Source organism: Lissotriton helveticus, chromosome 3_1, assembly GCF_964261635.1.
Source record: "Lissotriton helveticus chromosome 3_1, aLisHel1.1, whole genome shotgun sequence".
Taxonomy (NCBI): Eukaryota; Metazoa; Chordata; class Amphibia; order Caudata; family Salamandridae; genus Lissotriton; species Lissotriton helveticus.
The window spans coordinates 1,516,990,891-1,517,008,702 of NC_136061.1; positions in this window are offsets into that span (position 1 = coordinate 1,516,990,891).

Below are 17,812 nucleotides of genomic sequence, written 5' to 3' on the forward strand. Positions count from 1 at the left end.
TTATTTGTGTTCACTTATTATGTTCATAATTTCTCATGCTTGTTATGGTTACCTCTCATGAAATTGTTAGTGTTCTGCTTAGTTCATCCATCTGCTCATTGTAACTCTTATCCCCCCCTTTCCTTCCTCCCTCCTCCCTCCTTCTTTTCTTCAATAAATCAAACTTAAAAAAAAAAAATACACTTAACATAATCTTCACAAAAGTTATTTACAAAAGTTTAAGATATTGCCATTATAAATTACAATAACTTTTATTTAAGTATTAATTATTTTTTTTTTAAAAAGCAATTGTTATTTGTAATATCAATACATCGAAGTCACGTAAATACAACACATATTGCATTACAAATGCTATCGGTGTCACATTTGCGAAAGTTAAAGGTATTGGCATTGTAAATGACAAAGCTATTAATTTCGCTATTTTCAAAACCAACACATAAATAAACAAGCATTTGCAATGCAATAGGTCTCGCATTTGAGAGAGTTTAAGTTATTGGCTTTGTAAATGACATTGCCTTTTATTTATGTTTTAAAAACCAATACATAAATAAAAGGCACTGTCATTTAAAATGCCAATAGCTCAAACTCTCACAACTGCGAGACCTATTGCATTGCAAATGCTTGTTTAGCAGGGAGGTGTGTCTGAAGGGAGTTGATTGTGCAGGGAGGTTTGCCAAACTATAGGTTTGATTACACGTGGAGTTTGTGTTCACGTGGAAATCTATTGGCAAGACCTTGAGCCTGTATAGAGTTATATGAGCAGTGAACTGTGTCTTCATGGGGATGCAGCCGCATGGAGCTGTGCCCACAAACAATTGGGCCTGCAGGACACTGAATGCGCAGGTATGACTCTGCAAGGGTAGTTTTGTGGCAGGGTGCAGTTGTTTCTCAGTGAGCTCGTCTCACAGGGGGTTATGTCTGCAGAGTTGAGTGTGCAGGAAGTTGAGTGTGCAGGGAGTTAGATGTGTGGAGAGAGCTGTCTACCTGCAGCAGTGTTTGCACCTAGTTTTGTCTGCACAGTTTCGTGTCTGTGTGACATGTCGCGCCCACACGGACCTGTCACCTCAGGGAGTTTGCATGAAGCCGCAGGATCGCCCTACCTTGCAGTCGCTGAGGTTCTGCAGCACTTCCTTCCCTCCCGAGGTCCTGATCTCGATGCCAGTGACGCCGTTGCCCGTGGGCGACTGAGGGGGCCCCGGGTCCCCTTGCCTCTTCTCCTGGGGCACCTCCGACTTGCTGGGGCTGCGGGGGCTCCTGGCACCCTTCTGCCCACTCCCAAGGTGCCGAAGTCCAGCGTCTTGGACTCGAAGGCCCCCCCACGCTGCTGAACATGCCCCCGTACTTCACCCGGGGCACCTGGGCAGTGGTGCCCGGCCGGGCCAGGTAGAAGGGCAGATCCTACTCCGGGTCCTCCTCCCGGGTCCGCCGGTTCCCCGAAGCCATGCTGGGAGGGTGGGAGTCTCAGGGGACAGAGGACGGGCGAGAGGGGGAGAAGAGTGCTGGGGGCGCAGGGATGGGGTTGAAAGTGGGAAGAACTGGGAGGGAGGGGCTGGTCGGTGATGGGTGGCGGAGCCGAGAGAGGCAGCCAAGGGAGGGTGCTGCTGCTCAGAGGGAGGGCGGAGGGGGCTCGGACTCCGAGAGGATGACAGAGCAGAGCGAGAGAGGTGCCAATGAGGCTGTATATTTGCTATTTCAACTTGGCAGCCAGCTACCACCCCACCCATAGGTACGTTACAAGTCTACAGAGCTCTCAAAGGATTGTATTTTTCTTCATATTGTATATTTGCTCTTTCAACTTGGCAGATGTATTTTTTGGTATCTCAAAGATACGCTTTTCTGTTGAAACTTAGAGGAGTATGCTTATTTTACTCTGACGTATATAGAATTATGTGTACTGTTTTGGTCGATTCTTTTACATAAATATTTTACATTAAATAAAAACGTCTACATATCTACAAGCCCCTTGCGCCGCCAGTGCATCACTTTTAAGATGGGAAAAAGTGACGTATGGGCGGCGCAACGGGCTTGTAAATAAGCCCCTTAGAGGCAGAAGCCTGTAACTCTGGGCGCCACACGACCCCGTCAAAATGTTACATCCTGTGGGAACAAAAGTCCTAAACATGCTTTTTGACATCCTGCCACTTGAACAATGGACCTAGAAATGGTCAAGTGCGGAAGTGCTGATTTCAGAAAGAAAATACACATATACATTTTTCGACCTAACCAACATGTGTGATCCTGGACCATTTATGTCAGAAACTCATGTTCTTGTCACTTATCTGTCAAAACATGAAGCTAGCAGGGGCAAGCAGAGAGCGAGTATTGCTGGCTGAAAAACATAACTAGAACGGCCTCCTGACGATGAAAGCGCCTAGAGGCGATGTGCAGCACGGTCTTGTGCTGTACAGCTGGCCTCACTCGCTGGCTGTGCCCGGTGTTCTGAGGCAAGTGTGGCGCAGGGGTTCAGATGCAGCACAGAAGCGCTCTCTTGAGTACACGTGTTTCCAAGCAAGCATTGCCAAAAGGAAGCTGCCTTTTTTGCACCGAGCTTGCAAAAAGCATTACCAGGGGGCAGCGGGGTCAGGTAACAGCACGCGATGCATTTCTACTACACACTGCCTACGCCATTAGAGCGATCCATACACAATATTTATTTCTCAGCAGTGAAACGCGTTCAAGTATTAATGCATTCAGTCGTAGTGGCGGAGCCATTGTAGAGTATGTTTCGCAATTGCACAACGAAGCATCCTAGCCAGTGGCAGCAGCGGCTCTGAAAGTGGATAGCAATTTTGAAGAAATACACTCAACCCGCTTGGCGATACATGCCCTAAAAGCAGCTAGCCAACAGCGCCTGCAAATGAAACATGGACCAGGCAGAGGAAACCTCCCCGGCCGCCCTGCCCAGCGGCCAGGGGAGGCACACACTGCCCAGATCGAGTGCCTGGAAGCCCACCCAGGTCCTACCTGGTGCCTTTGTCGCCCATGGCCACTCCCGTCCGCCTGACACTTGTTAGGACCCGGCCGGGGCGGGGGTCGCTGTGAGCGGCTCCCAGCGAGAGGGCGCAGCAGCCGAGGGATGCTCCCCGCTCCGAGATAATTAATTGATGCCGGCTGTCAGTCACCCAAAGTCCCCTCGCCGTCAGCTGCCGCCCTCTCCTCCTCTTCTTCAGAACAGGAAAGCAGCGCCTCTGCCCGAAGTGCCCCGGATCGGGGGGTTCTAGGCGCACCCGAGTATTTTATTTTCCTGATCTCTGTGTGTGTTGTGATTTACGTGCGAGCGGCGCTGGGATTAAAGGCGGAGGCGGCGGCAGGATGACAGGGGCAGAGTGTAGCGCCCAGCCACCGAGGGGGCGGGGTGGTGTTCCGAGGAGCTAGCTGGATGTCAGATAGCCTGCCCCATCGCCCCACAGCCCCGGCGCGATCCTGACAGCCTGCCTCCGGTTCCTGTGCAGACCCACCCTGGCTGCACGGCTCACCGCAGCACCGCCTCACAGCTCTCGGCTGCTCTTTCCTGTCCGTGCACGACTGTCGTGAAGCTGGTGCTCCCAGCTGTGTGTGTGGTCCACAGTGAGTCGTCTGGGGTAGGATGTGCCTACCGAATCTGCGCTCAATGTTCTTTTTAAATACGTTTTACACCTCAATTCGCCTGCAAATAACAGGTGGTCCCCTTACACGCGTGCACTTTGAGTTTTTATGAATAATAACTTGCTTTTTAATGTACATTTACTGAACCGAGGTTAATTGCTTCCTCACGCCATATTTAAATTAGGGAGGGAGCCCACCCCTCGTATGCCTTTAATTCACCACCGCAGCCCAGGAGTTTATTCAAGTCCCCGCCGGGCCGCCGCGCTGCCTGCGACGACCCGGAAGCGGTTGGCCAGCCGGCCAATTCCATCGCGGCCCCAACCGGAAGTCCCGCCCCATCGCGGCGAGAGAGCGAGAGCTGCCCGAGGAGCCACGAAGGCTCCTGATTGAGTCCCGGTCCCGAGATGGGGGACCGGGTGAAGAGCGGCCGGGCGCATGGGGAAGGCGGGGCTCTCATGTGGTGAGAGAGCCCCGCAAAGCGCTACCGCCGACCGAGAGCCAGAACCGCCGCCGAGCACCGCCAGAACAGGTGAGTGTGTTGAGGGAGAGGAGGGGTGAGTGGGGGTGGGGTGTACGCGTGTGTGTCTGAATGCGTGTGTCTGTGCGTGCGTCTGTCTGTCTGTGTGTGCGTGTGTCTGTTTAAGGGGGGGGTGCGTGTGTGTATGCAGTGTGTGTATGTGCGCATGCGTGAGAGTGGCTTTGTTTGTGAATGGGAATGTGAGGCACGGCGACGTGCGCGCTCCCGAGGTTAAATCTCGGCAAGGGAAAGCGCGTGGAACTCTGCTGTACACATTCCCCGAAAAGTAACTACATAAGTTGTCTCGCCAGACAGCAAAGCTTCGCTTTGCTTTCGTCTAGGCGAGACCTAAAAATGTGTCATTTACAATACCAATAGCTCAAACTTTCCTAATGCGAGACCTATTGCATTGCAAATGTTTGTTATACAGGCATCAACACCCATTGCTTTTTGATGCTGCTCCAAATTTACAAGCATGTGTAAATCTGAGGCATCGCCAAAAACTAACACCATGCAAAAGCAGGTGTTAGATTGGCACAACAAAGCGAAATAGTTTTATTTCTCTTCGTTTTTGCTATTTATAAAGAGCAAATCGCCTTTAAAGATTGTTTAAGAGCAGGAAGGCGTCCCTTCCTGCACATAAACAATCATCCTTGCTATGCAGGAATCCTTACATGATGGTGCAAGGGTGCCTTTGCTGGCGCTAGGCAGCCTTTTCAGCATCATTGCCGAAAACATAGGGGTGTGCCGAATTTTGGTAAATACTGTGAATCCCTGCGTTTTTTAAATGATGCAGCATGCCGCAGCTGAATTGCTTGAACCACCACGCTACGTCTTTCTTTGCATATATGTTTTGTTTCCTGTTAATTAGGAAGGCCTTGATCGAATGGTCAGCTGTATCTCTAAAGTTCATATTCCCCAATTGTTGCATTAGGATAGCGCAATCAATAGTATTGAATGCCAGGGACATATCCAGGAGATATTGCTACTCCTCATTTGACCTGTTCACAATCATTCTTAGATAATCGATCGTCTAGGTCGGGCTAAAATTTATCAATAAACCTGCTGGACATAAATCAAGTGGAGAGCCTATTGGTTTGACCAGTATGGCAATTTATTACTTTATTCATCCCCCTTTCACTTTTGTTAAGTCCGTAAGGAATCTAAAGTCAGGTTGTAAAACATGAAACAATCATATTGTCACTCACTGATGAGGAATAATTTCCGAGTTTAACGCATCTAGCTGTCTGTGGACCTGGGTTAGTGATGAAGAACGTGCTAACATGTTCTGCGGTCATTTACTAAAGTTATTGAAGAAAGAATGTGAAGTTTACCGACTAACCCCCGAGTTTCAAAATTTGGAGCTGTGAATTTCAAAGTATGTGTACCTCTCCAATACGTTTTTTCGATTTTCGCAGGTTGGTGCCTCAAAAATGCATGTAGGGTTAGAGGGTAGGGCGAGTCACATGTGGTAAGCCTTTACCAGAAATGACTGACACAGCCCTATCCTTTCTGGCTTTTCAAAGATATCAGCCTGTTGTGAAATCCTCTGAATTGCCCTATAGGCCGGTCTACCTCAGCTTAAAGTGTCCTCTCTGCTACTGCTCAGGCTTCCAAGTCTTTCACCTAAAGAATATTCCATGTTTTAAACTGTCTTTCACCATAGACCCCCTTGATGGCAGGTGGGTGAATTTTGGTAGTGATGTGAGGTATCACAATATGAAAGCTACAGTCAGAGAGCAGGGTTCCCTGTGTGTTCAAGACATGCTCACTCAGGGCACACACGCACACACTGTATGTTTACCCTGCAGGTTGGATTTGTGCCAGCTCTGAAATTTGATGCGTGCTGAGCTGTGAATCTGTGTATATTGTGGCATATTCATACCCCACAGCTTTTAGAGCATTGTGCCTGAAATCACACTGTGCGTATGTGGAGATGCTGGGATCAGTGCTTCATCTCCTAGTAAGAAGGTATGGTCTCTTTACACTGTGAAGCTGCAAGTTCTCTCTCATCTGGCACTATGCTCTCCTTCCATCTGTCACAGGCTGTGTCGAGGCTGCGTCCACAGGGGAAGAGCCTGGCTCTTCCACTACTGCTGGACCCAGAGCAGTAGTGTAGCCTATAAATGAAATGTATTCTGGATTTCTCACATTGAGCTGTCATTGGCCTCCTCTCCGTCCTGCTCTCCCCAGACTACCAATCCCCAAGGTTGTATTGATTTTCTCTGGAGAATTTTGCAAGTGTGTGTTTTTAAACATAACATGCAATACAAATGAAGATAATGCAGCTGCATGTAATGGTCCATGCAGGCAGGAACATGGGCAATTAGTGATTTGGATAACACACTTAAAATACTTGTTTTACTTGTTGAGGGGTTCCCAATCAGTGTAAAAGATTCTGTCATGCCATAGAGAGACACAAGTTTTTAGGACAGACACGCTGAGAGGGAGGAGGGAGGGGATTTACACATGTCATGTATTGAAGGCTGTGGGGCCCCTGCAGGGCTAGAGATCTGTGACTCTCAGGTAGGACTTAGAACTTTGCATTAAAAGGTTGCATAATGAATAGCAGGGTTGGATTGGGACAGAAAATAGGGCCAGGCACCAAAGTAAAAGTGCCTCCATTAGTGAATAGAAGAGCTAAAGAAAGTGGCCCATGCTTGCAAACTGTGGGGGTTTTGATCTTGTAAAGACACGCTGTATAAGAGTTTTGCAAGGTAAGGGAGACTGCGTGGATGTGAGCTTGCTGCAGGCAATGTTTGCTTTCTTATCAGTTAAATCAAAACTAGAAACGGGCCCAGCAGACCATAAAACAGGCCCACAAACAGTCACCAAAAGGTCTGCACACTGCATGTCACATCAGCTTGTCGGGCACTGCCCTATAGGTCAGTTCGACGCTGCTGCCAAGAGCAAAAGGAGGAGCAACTACCACACAGTAACCTAGTCACTTCGCTGAAACTGTCCTTAGTGCACCCTTTTTGATGGTGCATTTTCTGGTGGTTTTGAATGAAGTGCACACTTGGGAAAAGGGCTCATTAACATCAATCAATCAACCGATTTGTGGAGCACTGCTTATCACCCATGAGGGTATCCAGGCTCTTGGCAGGAACCCCAATGGTTCAAATAAAGAGCCAGGTCTTTAGCATCTTGCAGAAACTTGGTAGAGTGGCAGAGGTATAGAGGTGTAGTGGGAGGTCGGTCTATGCCCTTTCTGCGAGGATGCATCCACCAGCCCCGCTCCGCCAGATGTGGGGGGTGCAAGCTAGCATGAGGGAGGAAGAGCAGAGGTTTCTGATAGATTTGTAGAAGCCTAGGCGGTGGTTCATGTTGGCTGGTCCGGAGTTGTGCAAGGCCTTGAATGCGTGGATGAGCAGCTTCAATTGGCATCTCTTCTGAATCAGGAGTCAGTGGAGCTCTTTGAGGTATGGGATGATGTGTGATCATTGAGGGAGGTTAAGGACGAGTTTGGCTGGGGTATTGTAGATGTTTTGTAGTCTTCGGAGGAGGTGGCTTGTGGTTCCTGCATAGAGTGTGTTTCCATAGTCTGGTTGTCTGGTGATCAGGGCCTGGGTGATGGTGTGAATGATGTTTTGGGGAACCTACTTGAAGATCTTGCTTAGCACATGCAGGATGAAAAAGCATGAGGATGAAATGGCATTGACCTCAGATCTCATGGAGAGTTTGCCTTCCATTATTATGGCTAGGTATCAGGCATGGTCCATGGGGGTTGGTGTGGTGCTCAGTTCCTTTGGCCACACTGAGGCATTGCAGAGGGAGTTCTTGTTGCTGAAGATCAATTCTTCAGTCTTGTCTATGTTCTGTTTGTGACAGTTGCCCTTCATCCAGTTTACGACGCTGGTCATGCAGTAGTGGAAGTTTGTCCCGGTGCTGGCAGGATATTTGAAGAGGGAGAGGATGAGGTGGATGTCGTCCACATAGGAGATGATGTTGAGTCAGTGGGATCTGATGAAGACGGCAAGCAGTGTCATGTAGGTGTTGAAGGGGGGGGTTCAGGAACTCCACAGATAATCTACTTGGGTGAGGAGGAGAAGGGCGGAAGGCAAACCTTTATGAGCAAACCTGTTTTGACTATGAGGAAGACGCAGAAACATCTGAGGACGGTTCCTTGGACTCTGGTGTCATGCAGTCTGATAATGAGTGTGTAGTTGGAGATGCTGTTGAATGAGGCAGAGAGACTTAGGAGAATTAGCACCTCTGTCTCCCCATGATCCAGGAGGGCTCGGATATTGGCAACATCTGTGATCAGAGCAGTTTTGATGCTGTTGTTGCTGAAGAAGCTAAAATGGGAGTTGTCCAGGTGGTGGATTTGTTCCAGGTAGGTTGTCAGCTGGTGGTTTAACGCCTTGTCAATGAATTTGGCTGAAAGTGGCAAAAGGGAGAAGGGTCTGTATTTTTTCAGTAGGGTGTTGACCTCTGCATGCTTCCAGTTTTCGGGGAAGGTGGCCCTGGTCAGGGAGGTGTTGATTAGGGTGATAAGTTCTTGGATGATCCTGGTGATTCCGAGGTTGAAGATGTGGTGCGGGCAGCAATCGGTGGGTACCCCTGAGTGTATCGATCTCATGATGATTTTCTAAGTGGGAAGGTGGTTCCAGGCGATGAGTCAGGGTTCCGTTGTGGGCGTGGGGTTGTTGTGCTGGTTGTTGAAAAAGTCAGCGGGTCTGCTTTAGGCCCTGAAATTGTTGTAGATTTTGGAGGCTTAATCATGTAAGAAGTTTGCAAGGTTGTTACAGAGGTCTGTGAGCGGATGATGCTTTTTGCTGCAGCTGCAGGGTTGGAAAACTGCTTTAAAATGTTGAAGAGTTCTTTGCAATCATTGGAGGTGGTTTTGATGTGTGTCTCCAAAGCCTTCTACTTTGTGTCCCGTAGCTGTTAGTGGTAGCGGTTGAGTGCGGTTTTGAAGGCGTTTCTGTCTTTAAAATCTCTGATGGTTCACCATTTCCTCTCGAGTTGTTTGCAGAGGCGTTTGGAGTCCCTGAGGTCCTTGGAGTACCAGCTGGCTTGCATTCTCGATTTCCTGTGTCATGTGCTGTTAATGGGGGTGATGATGCTAGCGCAGTCTGGGAGCCAGTTGTTGAAGTTTTTGACATTTTGGTCCAGGTTGTTGGAGCGATTGGGCTTGCTGATTGCCAGCGTTTCCTTCCATTTGGGTTCTGTGATTTTGCACTAGCTGCAATGGGAGGAGCTGGTTGGCATAGGGTTGGAAGACGGGTGCGGTGAAGTAGCGGACAATAAAGTGGTTAGACAATGTGATTTCTGCGGCATGGCTGTATTTGATTCTGTCACTGGTTCCGAAGATGGGGTTGAGCATGTGGCCTGCGATGTTCATCGGGTCATTAATGAGTTGGGTGAGGCTGTTGAGTAGGCAGATGGAGCTGGGGTCAGTGAGGTTGTTGTCATGGTGCAAGTTGAGGTTACCCAGAAAAATGTAGAAGCTAGTTTATGGTCCCAGTGGTCTGTAGGCGAAGATACCTCTGATTGTTCTTTTTCCATCCGTCTGGAGTCTGAAGTTCAGGTGCTCCATGGCCGGGAAAGCATTTTCCGTTGTGGTTGTGCATAAGGTGGACTCTCTGTTGATGATGACAATTCCTTCACCTGGCTTGTTGATACGGTCTCAGTGGGTGATCTTGTACCCTGTCGGTACTGCGGTGGTGATGTTGAGGGCGGAAGATGGATTGAGTCAGGTCTCAGTGAGGCATATGATGTCTGGCTCCAGGGTGTTCATGAGGTCCCAGACCTCAATGGGGTGTTTGCAGAGTGAGCATGCATTGCGGAGGGTGCAGACTAGCTGGTCCTGTGGTGCGGGTGTCGCGGGAGCGGTTGTCTGCTTGGGGTTGCATGCCATGATGTTGAGTGTGTTGGTGCAGTTGAAGTGGCAGTGTGGCCACGTGACAGGGCCTATCGTGGAGCATGGGATGACGCATCAGCAGCAATTGAGGTGTCATCTGGGGATGAGTGCAAGTATTACGGTAGGGGTGCTTCTACAGGGTGTGGGGAAAAGGGTTTGTGGTGCTGGAAGTGGTCCAGGCATGGACGGGCACAGACGGGTTTGCCTATTGTGCACCTTTGGCAAGCTACTGGTGTGTGGTGATGGGAGCGTGATGGAGGCTAAAAAAAAGGCAGGAGCAACAGCAAAAATGGGCACAGAGGAAGGAGAAAACAGGGCACAGAGATAGAGGAAAGATGAAAAAATGAGGCAGAAAGGTTGGAAAAAATGGGCATGGAGGAAGGAGAAAATAAGGCACAGAGCTAGGCGTAGGATGAAAAGCGAGGCAGAAAGGGTGAAAAAACATGCACTGAGGAAGTAGAAAACAAGGCACAGAGATGGAAAAAGAATAGTGCTGGGAGCAGCAGCAGAAAGGACACTAGGGAGGAGATGAGGAAGAAAAAAGGCACAGAGGAAGTGACGCTGGACCAAGGGTGTCCGGGAGGCCAGACAGAAGAAGGGGAGAGCTGAGCATTGCTTTAAGTGGGCCGGGTGCTGCCGGTGCTCTGCACTGGTAGTTCCTAAAAGCAGGGGCCGAGACGGGTCCCTATTGAGCTCTCAATTTTCGCTCTCACTCTCAGAATGGGAAAAATGTATCTATATTGCAAAACTGGAAGTGCTTTACATGAGCTACAACAAGGACATACTCATTTACTTTTTGGTAGGCACAGGCGATTAAGTGATTTACCCAGAAACACAGGATGTTGAGTCGAGGATGAGGCTCAAACCTGGTTCCTCAGCTCCAAATTTAGCAGCTTTAGCCATTACGCCACAATCTCTGTTGAAGAACTAAAGCATTTTCAATATTATACACAACGAAGCCATATTTCTATGTATGCATGTAATATACTTACCCTATGCAACTAACAACCTTTGACAAAGCCAATAGTCCTGGCTTGTTGTAGGTGTATTTTACTTGTTGTAATACATATCTGGATGATATAACAGAAGCACCAAAATACCAGACAGGGGCACATCAGGCTGGGCAAAGATTTTTAGCATAAATGTTTTAAGCCACGCCCTTAATTATATCAGCCACACCTCTTTGAGAGCCCCCCCTCCCTGTTTTTTCATCCCACTTAAAGCCCTGGAGCTGAAGCTGGGTCTGGGCACGTACTCAGTGGAGTCGCGCTGGTGCTGCCATTAGTTAGGTCCTGGGAAGTGTGAGTACTGCTGAGTGGTTGAGAGCGAAGCTTGGGGGATGCAGGAGACACTGGATGGGAGCAGCAATGAAGGTTAGTGCAACAGAGGCTGAAAAAAGGGTGGAAGAGACAGCAAAAATGGACACAGAGGGAGGAGAAAACAGGGCACAAGAGATAGAGGAAGGATGAAAAACGATGCAAAAAGGGACGAAAAAAATGGCCACCGACGAAGGAGAAAACGAGGCACAGAGGTAGAAGAAGGGTGAAAAGTGAGGCAGAAAGAGTGAAAATGCAGACACAGAGGAAGGAGATAACGAGGCACAGGGATGGAAGAGCGATGAAAAACGAGCGAGAAAGTATCGGGCACAGAGGAAGGAGCAATCAAGGCACAGAGACTTAAAGGAAGTGAGCAGGGATCAGCAGCAGAAGGCACAAAAGAGGAGTTGAGGAAGAAAAGAATGCACAGAGGAAGCGACGCTGGGCCAAGGCTATCCGGGAGGCCATACAGTAGTGGGTGACTGCTGGGCCTGGGCACCTGCATCCCTACATTCTCACTAATTCACTCACAAACAAACCCCATCCTCATTCACCCATTCACTCATGTATTCGCAGACGTCCATTTACTCAGTGGGGCACTCTTTAGCTCTCTAACGTTTGATAATGTGCAATGTTTTCCATGTCTCAGGTCTGAAATAGTACAGATTAGAGAGGCTGTTCTAAACGCCATGGGGGAAATTCACAAGGACTTATCTCCAATTTATCCCACCTTAACGCATCAAAGGTGGAGATAGATTTAACACCCCATTCACAAGCTGGTGCAAACTGCAGGCATAGTCTGTATTCCCACGATAACTGCCCCAAACATTATCTCCACGGTGGACATCACTAACTAACTCTAATGAGATGCAGAGTAGGCGTACCCGTGCAAAAACACATAAAAAAACACAACACCACTTTCACAACGAAATGCAAGATCTGCGATGCAAACCACAGACACGCGATAAGCCGCGATAGCAGCAGGTATTTAACACCTGCCTCCTGCAGGTGTAAAGCCGGACGACTACCTGCAGTAGGCAAAGGGTCACCGCACACAGCCATACCCGAAGAACAAACGACCCCATGGAGCTACTCATCATGCAGCTTGGAGTCCCAAAAGGGTCAGAGCACCCACTGCCACCACTCCCAGGACAGCTGACCTACCGAAAACGCACCAGTCTCAGAGACCTAACACCCGAGGAATTCATTGCCCACTACAGGCTCAAAATGACAACCATCATCCGCATCATGACCCACATCGCCCACACGTTGACGGTCCCAACACAGCAGAGAACTAACATCCCTCAGAAATTAAAGAAAAAGGGGAAACCCTCTGTCCCTCAGAACCTGGGTAGTTAATGGTTAAACAAAGATTGGTTCTGTCGGGTAGGACGAAAGTGATTTAACACAGCTATTAATGCAATCTGAGAAGAAAGCACTCTAACAAAAACAACTCTAGAACATAGCATTAAATGAAAATAGGACTTGAGAACAAATGATTGTAGTGTGTATTTATCAGAAATAATTCATTCAATTGATACATACATTGCGTACAAAGAATGTCAGAGTAAATTTAAGGGGCAATTGAGTGACATTGCATTGGTGCATGGTGATCAAGTGATATAAAATATATACATTGGAAAATATTTTTCATATATATAGGTGTTTCAGATAACCAGGTACTGATTTGTGTCCAAAGATTCCTATTTTTTCTTTTGTGGAATCCTGGAGGTACTGGACCTATGACAAGCGTCGACGTTTCGGCGCCCCAATATATGGTCGCAGCGGGTCTTTCTCAAGACAGAAGTGTGGACTGGGACGCACGACAGTCCTGTTTTCAGGTCCGAAAGCCTCTGCCTGAGTCTGGAGGGCACGAGGGCCAATTAATCCGTAGATATGTATTCATCGGGAAACAACTAGGCGGTGGATAGTTCGGAGTCCCAGCAATCGGCTGCATTCAGTCAGCAAACCACAACCACGCATTAAGCCATGGTGGCAGCAGGTATTTAACACCTGCCTCCTGCAGGTGTAAAGCCGGATGACTACCTGCAGTAGGCAAAGGATCCCCGCACACAGCCATACCCGAAGAACAAACAACGCCATGGAGCTACTCATCATGCAGCTTGGAGCCCCAAAAGGGTCACAGCACCCACCGCCACCACCCCCAGGACAGCGGACCTTCCTGAAAACGCACCAGTCTCACAGCCCTAACACCCGAGGAAGTCATTGCCCACTACAGGCTCAAAAGGACAACCATCATCCGCATCATGACCCACATCGCCCACAGGTTGACGGTCCCAACAAAGCAGAGAATCCACATCCCTCAGAAGACAAAGCTGCTGGCTGTGCTGCACCTGTTGGCCTCTGGCACCTTCTAATGAACAACTGTCAGAGTCGGAGGGGTCTCACAGCCAGCCCTATCAAATTTCATCACCCCGTCCTGGATGCCATCCTCAGCTTCATACCCCACACTGTGCAGGAACAGCAGGAGACCAAGCAAGGCGTCTATAACATAGCTGGATTCCCGGCCGTGTAGGGGGCAAGAGACTGCACACATGTCCCACTTGTGCCCCCTGCGGATACAGCACACCACCAGACCCGTAACAGAAAGCACATGCATTCCATCAATGTGCAGGCAATAGTGGACCACCGGGGACTCTTCACCAATGTTGTCGCAAACTACCCAGGCAGTGTGCACGATTCCTACATCTTCCGACAGTCCCTCATCAACCAGCGCTTCCAGGATGGCACATATGGAACTGGACTGCTCGTTGGTAAGTGCCAAATCAACAAACCACACACCTCCAAGCCACCATCACACAATGTACAATTGTGGGAATGCACAAGCGACCAAACCAAATACGACATGGCATTCAACATGCCCACCTACCAGACACGACAACACCACTCCATGGTGATGCTGGCCTACCCCTGCACACAATACAGCCATATCATGGCACCACAGCCACACAACAGCTGAACGTGTGTAGATGTGGAATGTGGTAATATGCGAACAATGCAAGTGACCCGGGAATGGCAATATACACAACGACAAGTGAGGCGTGGATGTGCAGGACAGACATGGGTAGGCAAACCACTGATATGTCCATGCAGACCACAATTGCTGGTGACAGGAGAGTACCGAACAATGGACGCAACCATGTCACACCAAGCCGTGGCTCAGATAGCATAAATGTCGCTGCTCCCCCCTGTGTGGTGGGCCCTGAGTACACCAGGGCTGTGGACAAAAACCCTGTGGTGCACAGCATGTTTCTCTCCCGGAAAGGTCATCGTCACTGACAGGGCAGCACCTCGCAGTCCGCCACGAGGCCGACGCCATGAGCAGTGGGCCCTGCTGCCCTGTTTCGTCTGCTGCACCCCAGGACGCTGATACCCAGACCAGGCCTGCCTGCACCAGTGCCCCAAGGCCGCACCGCTCACCTGCTGACACCATTGTTTGTCAAAGAGGGCCCACCATGAGCAGGGGCAACTCCACGCCCCAGTCCCGCAAGCCCTGCAGCCTCCGCAGACCATCGCTGACTCCCAAGAACACTGGCCCACATTACTCCTTTCTCATTGACATACTCCACCGAGATCCCATTCATCACAGTGGGCCCCACATGTGGAACTTTGTCCTGAGTCCTGAATGGTAATGACCCCAAATCCGTGGCAGCGGCCACAGCACCAGACTCCCTTTGATCAGTGAGGCATAATTCCATATGGCAGGCCATCGACACGTGGTGCCACTAACCCTGTTCAATGCAAACTGGTGACACGTGGTGCCACTAACCCTGTTCAACGCAAGCCGGCAACACGTGGTGCCACTAGCCCTGTTCAACGCAAGCCGGCGACATGTGGTGTCACTAACCCTGTGCGCTGTGAGTAATCGTCAGCCTCCGGCAGAACATCGTTGGTTTTCTGAGCCTGTGGCCTGGGGGTTGTCATCAGTAAAGGGCAGGTACAGACTTGGTGTCTGGCATGAGTCTGTGGCATTCATATCCTACATGTTGCAGGACACAGTTGGTATGTCCCCTCTGCATCATGCTATGGGGGTACACCTTCCACTGTCCACCGAGTCACTCCGCAACACACTCCTTCCACTTCAACGAGAACCTGCTCTATGCTCGTGACCCTACCCCAGTCTCCCACAGGTCAGCGTCCTGTGGCGGTGGGCCCTTGTCGGCCGCTGTGCATCCGGGGCCACTAACCCTGTGCGGCTCATGTCATCCCCCCTTGTTGTCCTGCCATTGCCTGATGACTGATGGGTTATTGCCAGCACCAGCTACTCCCTGAGGGCTGGCTTACACTCACCCCACACACAGCCAGCACAGGTGTCACTGGATCAGTGGGTCTGCCATCACATTCTGCCGAACCAAGTATTTACTCTTTTTTCCCTGCACTGTCACAGGTGATCAAGGATATGCACTCTGCCCTTGGATGATGACATCCCTCCGAGATCCAAACACACCCACCCAGAGGCAGTACAATGAGGCCCACATACGCACCAGGGGTATCGTTGAATGCACATTTGGTGTGTTGAAGTCACGTTTCAGGTGCCTGGACGGCACAGGTGGAAAGCTCCTGTACAGCCTGGAGATCGTGTGCAAGATGATCGTTGCATGTTGTGTCTTGCACATCTGTGTACGCACCAAGGCCCCATGGATCCCAGTTCCAGACGTCCCGGACGATGATAGGGACGATGGAGCAGGTGGCCCACATTCCACTACAGCTGCTGCAGGAATGGCATGTAGGAACACCATCATTGATAATTACTTCTCATGAGCATGTGACATTGTGGCCATCCCTGGCAATCATGGGACAGTACAAAATGTCAAAAAATACAGCATGTGTGAATAAAACACAATTGCAGTTTACAGGTTGTACTAGTACATTGTGATGTCACGGTTCCCTGTTGGGCCAGATGTGATTTGCCATGTGGTGCACATTTACGGCACCAGTTGTGGCCTCCGTTCTGTTGTGGAGGTGCTGCTGTTTGTACCGGGATGTTGTCAATGTCGCGGTGCACTCATACTTATGCGCGTATTCTGCATGGTTGGTGAATCGCTCCTGATGCTCTGATTTGGCTGCCACTGGTCCCTTTCATGCGGTGTGCCTGTCAGTTCTGTGCAAAACCAAAGGAAATGATGGACGGAGCGTTGACAATACAAGCACTCACCCCCAGTCAACTGATCTGGGTTTAATCCATCACCATTCTTTAGCCCACTCTGCCACCCCAGTTCAGACATGGCCATATGCAAATCAGTCTGACCCTGTGCCTCATGGGAACAGTCCAGCCTGTGCCTCATGGGAACAGTCCAGCCCGAACTGCCAAGCCATGCCTTCCCTGGACCGGAAACAAGCTTCCCAGGACCGGTTTCTGGCATTGCAGCCGTCTTCAGCCAGGCTTGCTTGAATCCAGTGGCAAAGTGAGCAAGGGACTCACGTCTGAGCATACCCTGCCAACTTACGGCGAACAAAGCAAAACCAAAGGAAATGATGGACGGAGCGTTGACAATACAAGCACTCACCCCCAGTCAACTGATCTGGGTTTAATCCATATTTCAGTTCTGTGCTTCCACAGTGCTGAGATGTTGCAGACTTGGGTAACTTGTGCTCTTTGTCGAGTTGTGACACTTGGGCTTGGTTTGTCCACAGATGTGTTGTTGAAGTCAAAGGTTGTTTGTGCAGGTGGTTGTGTCCGAGTGTGATCTGATTCATTCTGGTTGTGGTCCGCACTCAGCCACCTCAGTGTCGTGCCGTGTACATTGTCATGGTGATTGGACAGCAGCCATGCTACTCGTCATGTGGTGTCTCTTGCATTGTCAGTGTGGCTGACGTATATGCCTGTTTGCTGTGTTTCGCACATGTGCATGTGTTGGTTGTGTGCTTGTTGTTGTGTTGTGTGTGTGCCACTTTGGGCACATGGTGTACGTGGGACTACTTGGTGTTTGTGTGTATGCTGAGGTGTTCCCGTGGGTGTACAACCTTTACAACGCAACTTTTACCACGCAGTGCCTTTACGACGCAACTTTTACAACACAAACCATTACAACGCATTGCGCTGGGGGGCGCTCTAGGATAGGGAATATATTTAATTTACTATCCAACACCTTCCCTACTATCCACGGGGACTGGAGTTGGAATAGTAAATTAAATAAATCACTATCCAGCGCCTAAAAGCAGAATGCGTTGTAATGGTATTCGTTGTAAATACCGCGTTGTAAAGGCATGCGATGTAAAAGTATGTGTTGTAACGTCATACATCCGTTCCCGTGAGATCAGGGACACGATCTTGAGTCATTGTGGATGTGCAATGTGCACTGCTTAGTTGTGCATGTTTGCCATTTGGCCCGTCTCCCCCCGTCCACCCACTCCCTGGTCAGTGCACACTCTGTTGATGTGGTGTCGGGTCATGTTGGACAGTGTCCGGATCCCCGACTCTTGTCTCCGTCTCCTGCCTGGTAAATGTAGCCACCATCTTCTCCATGTCATTCAGCTGCTGGTGTTCTGCTGCCCCCCCTCCTGCCG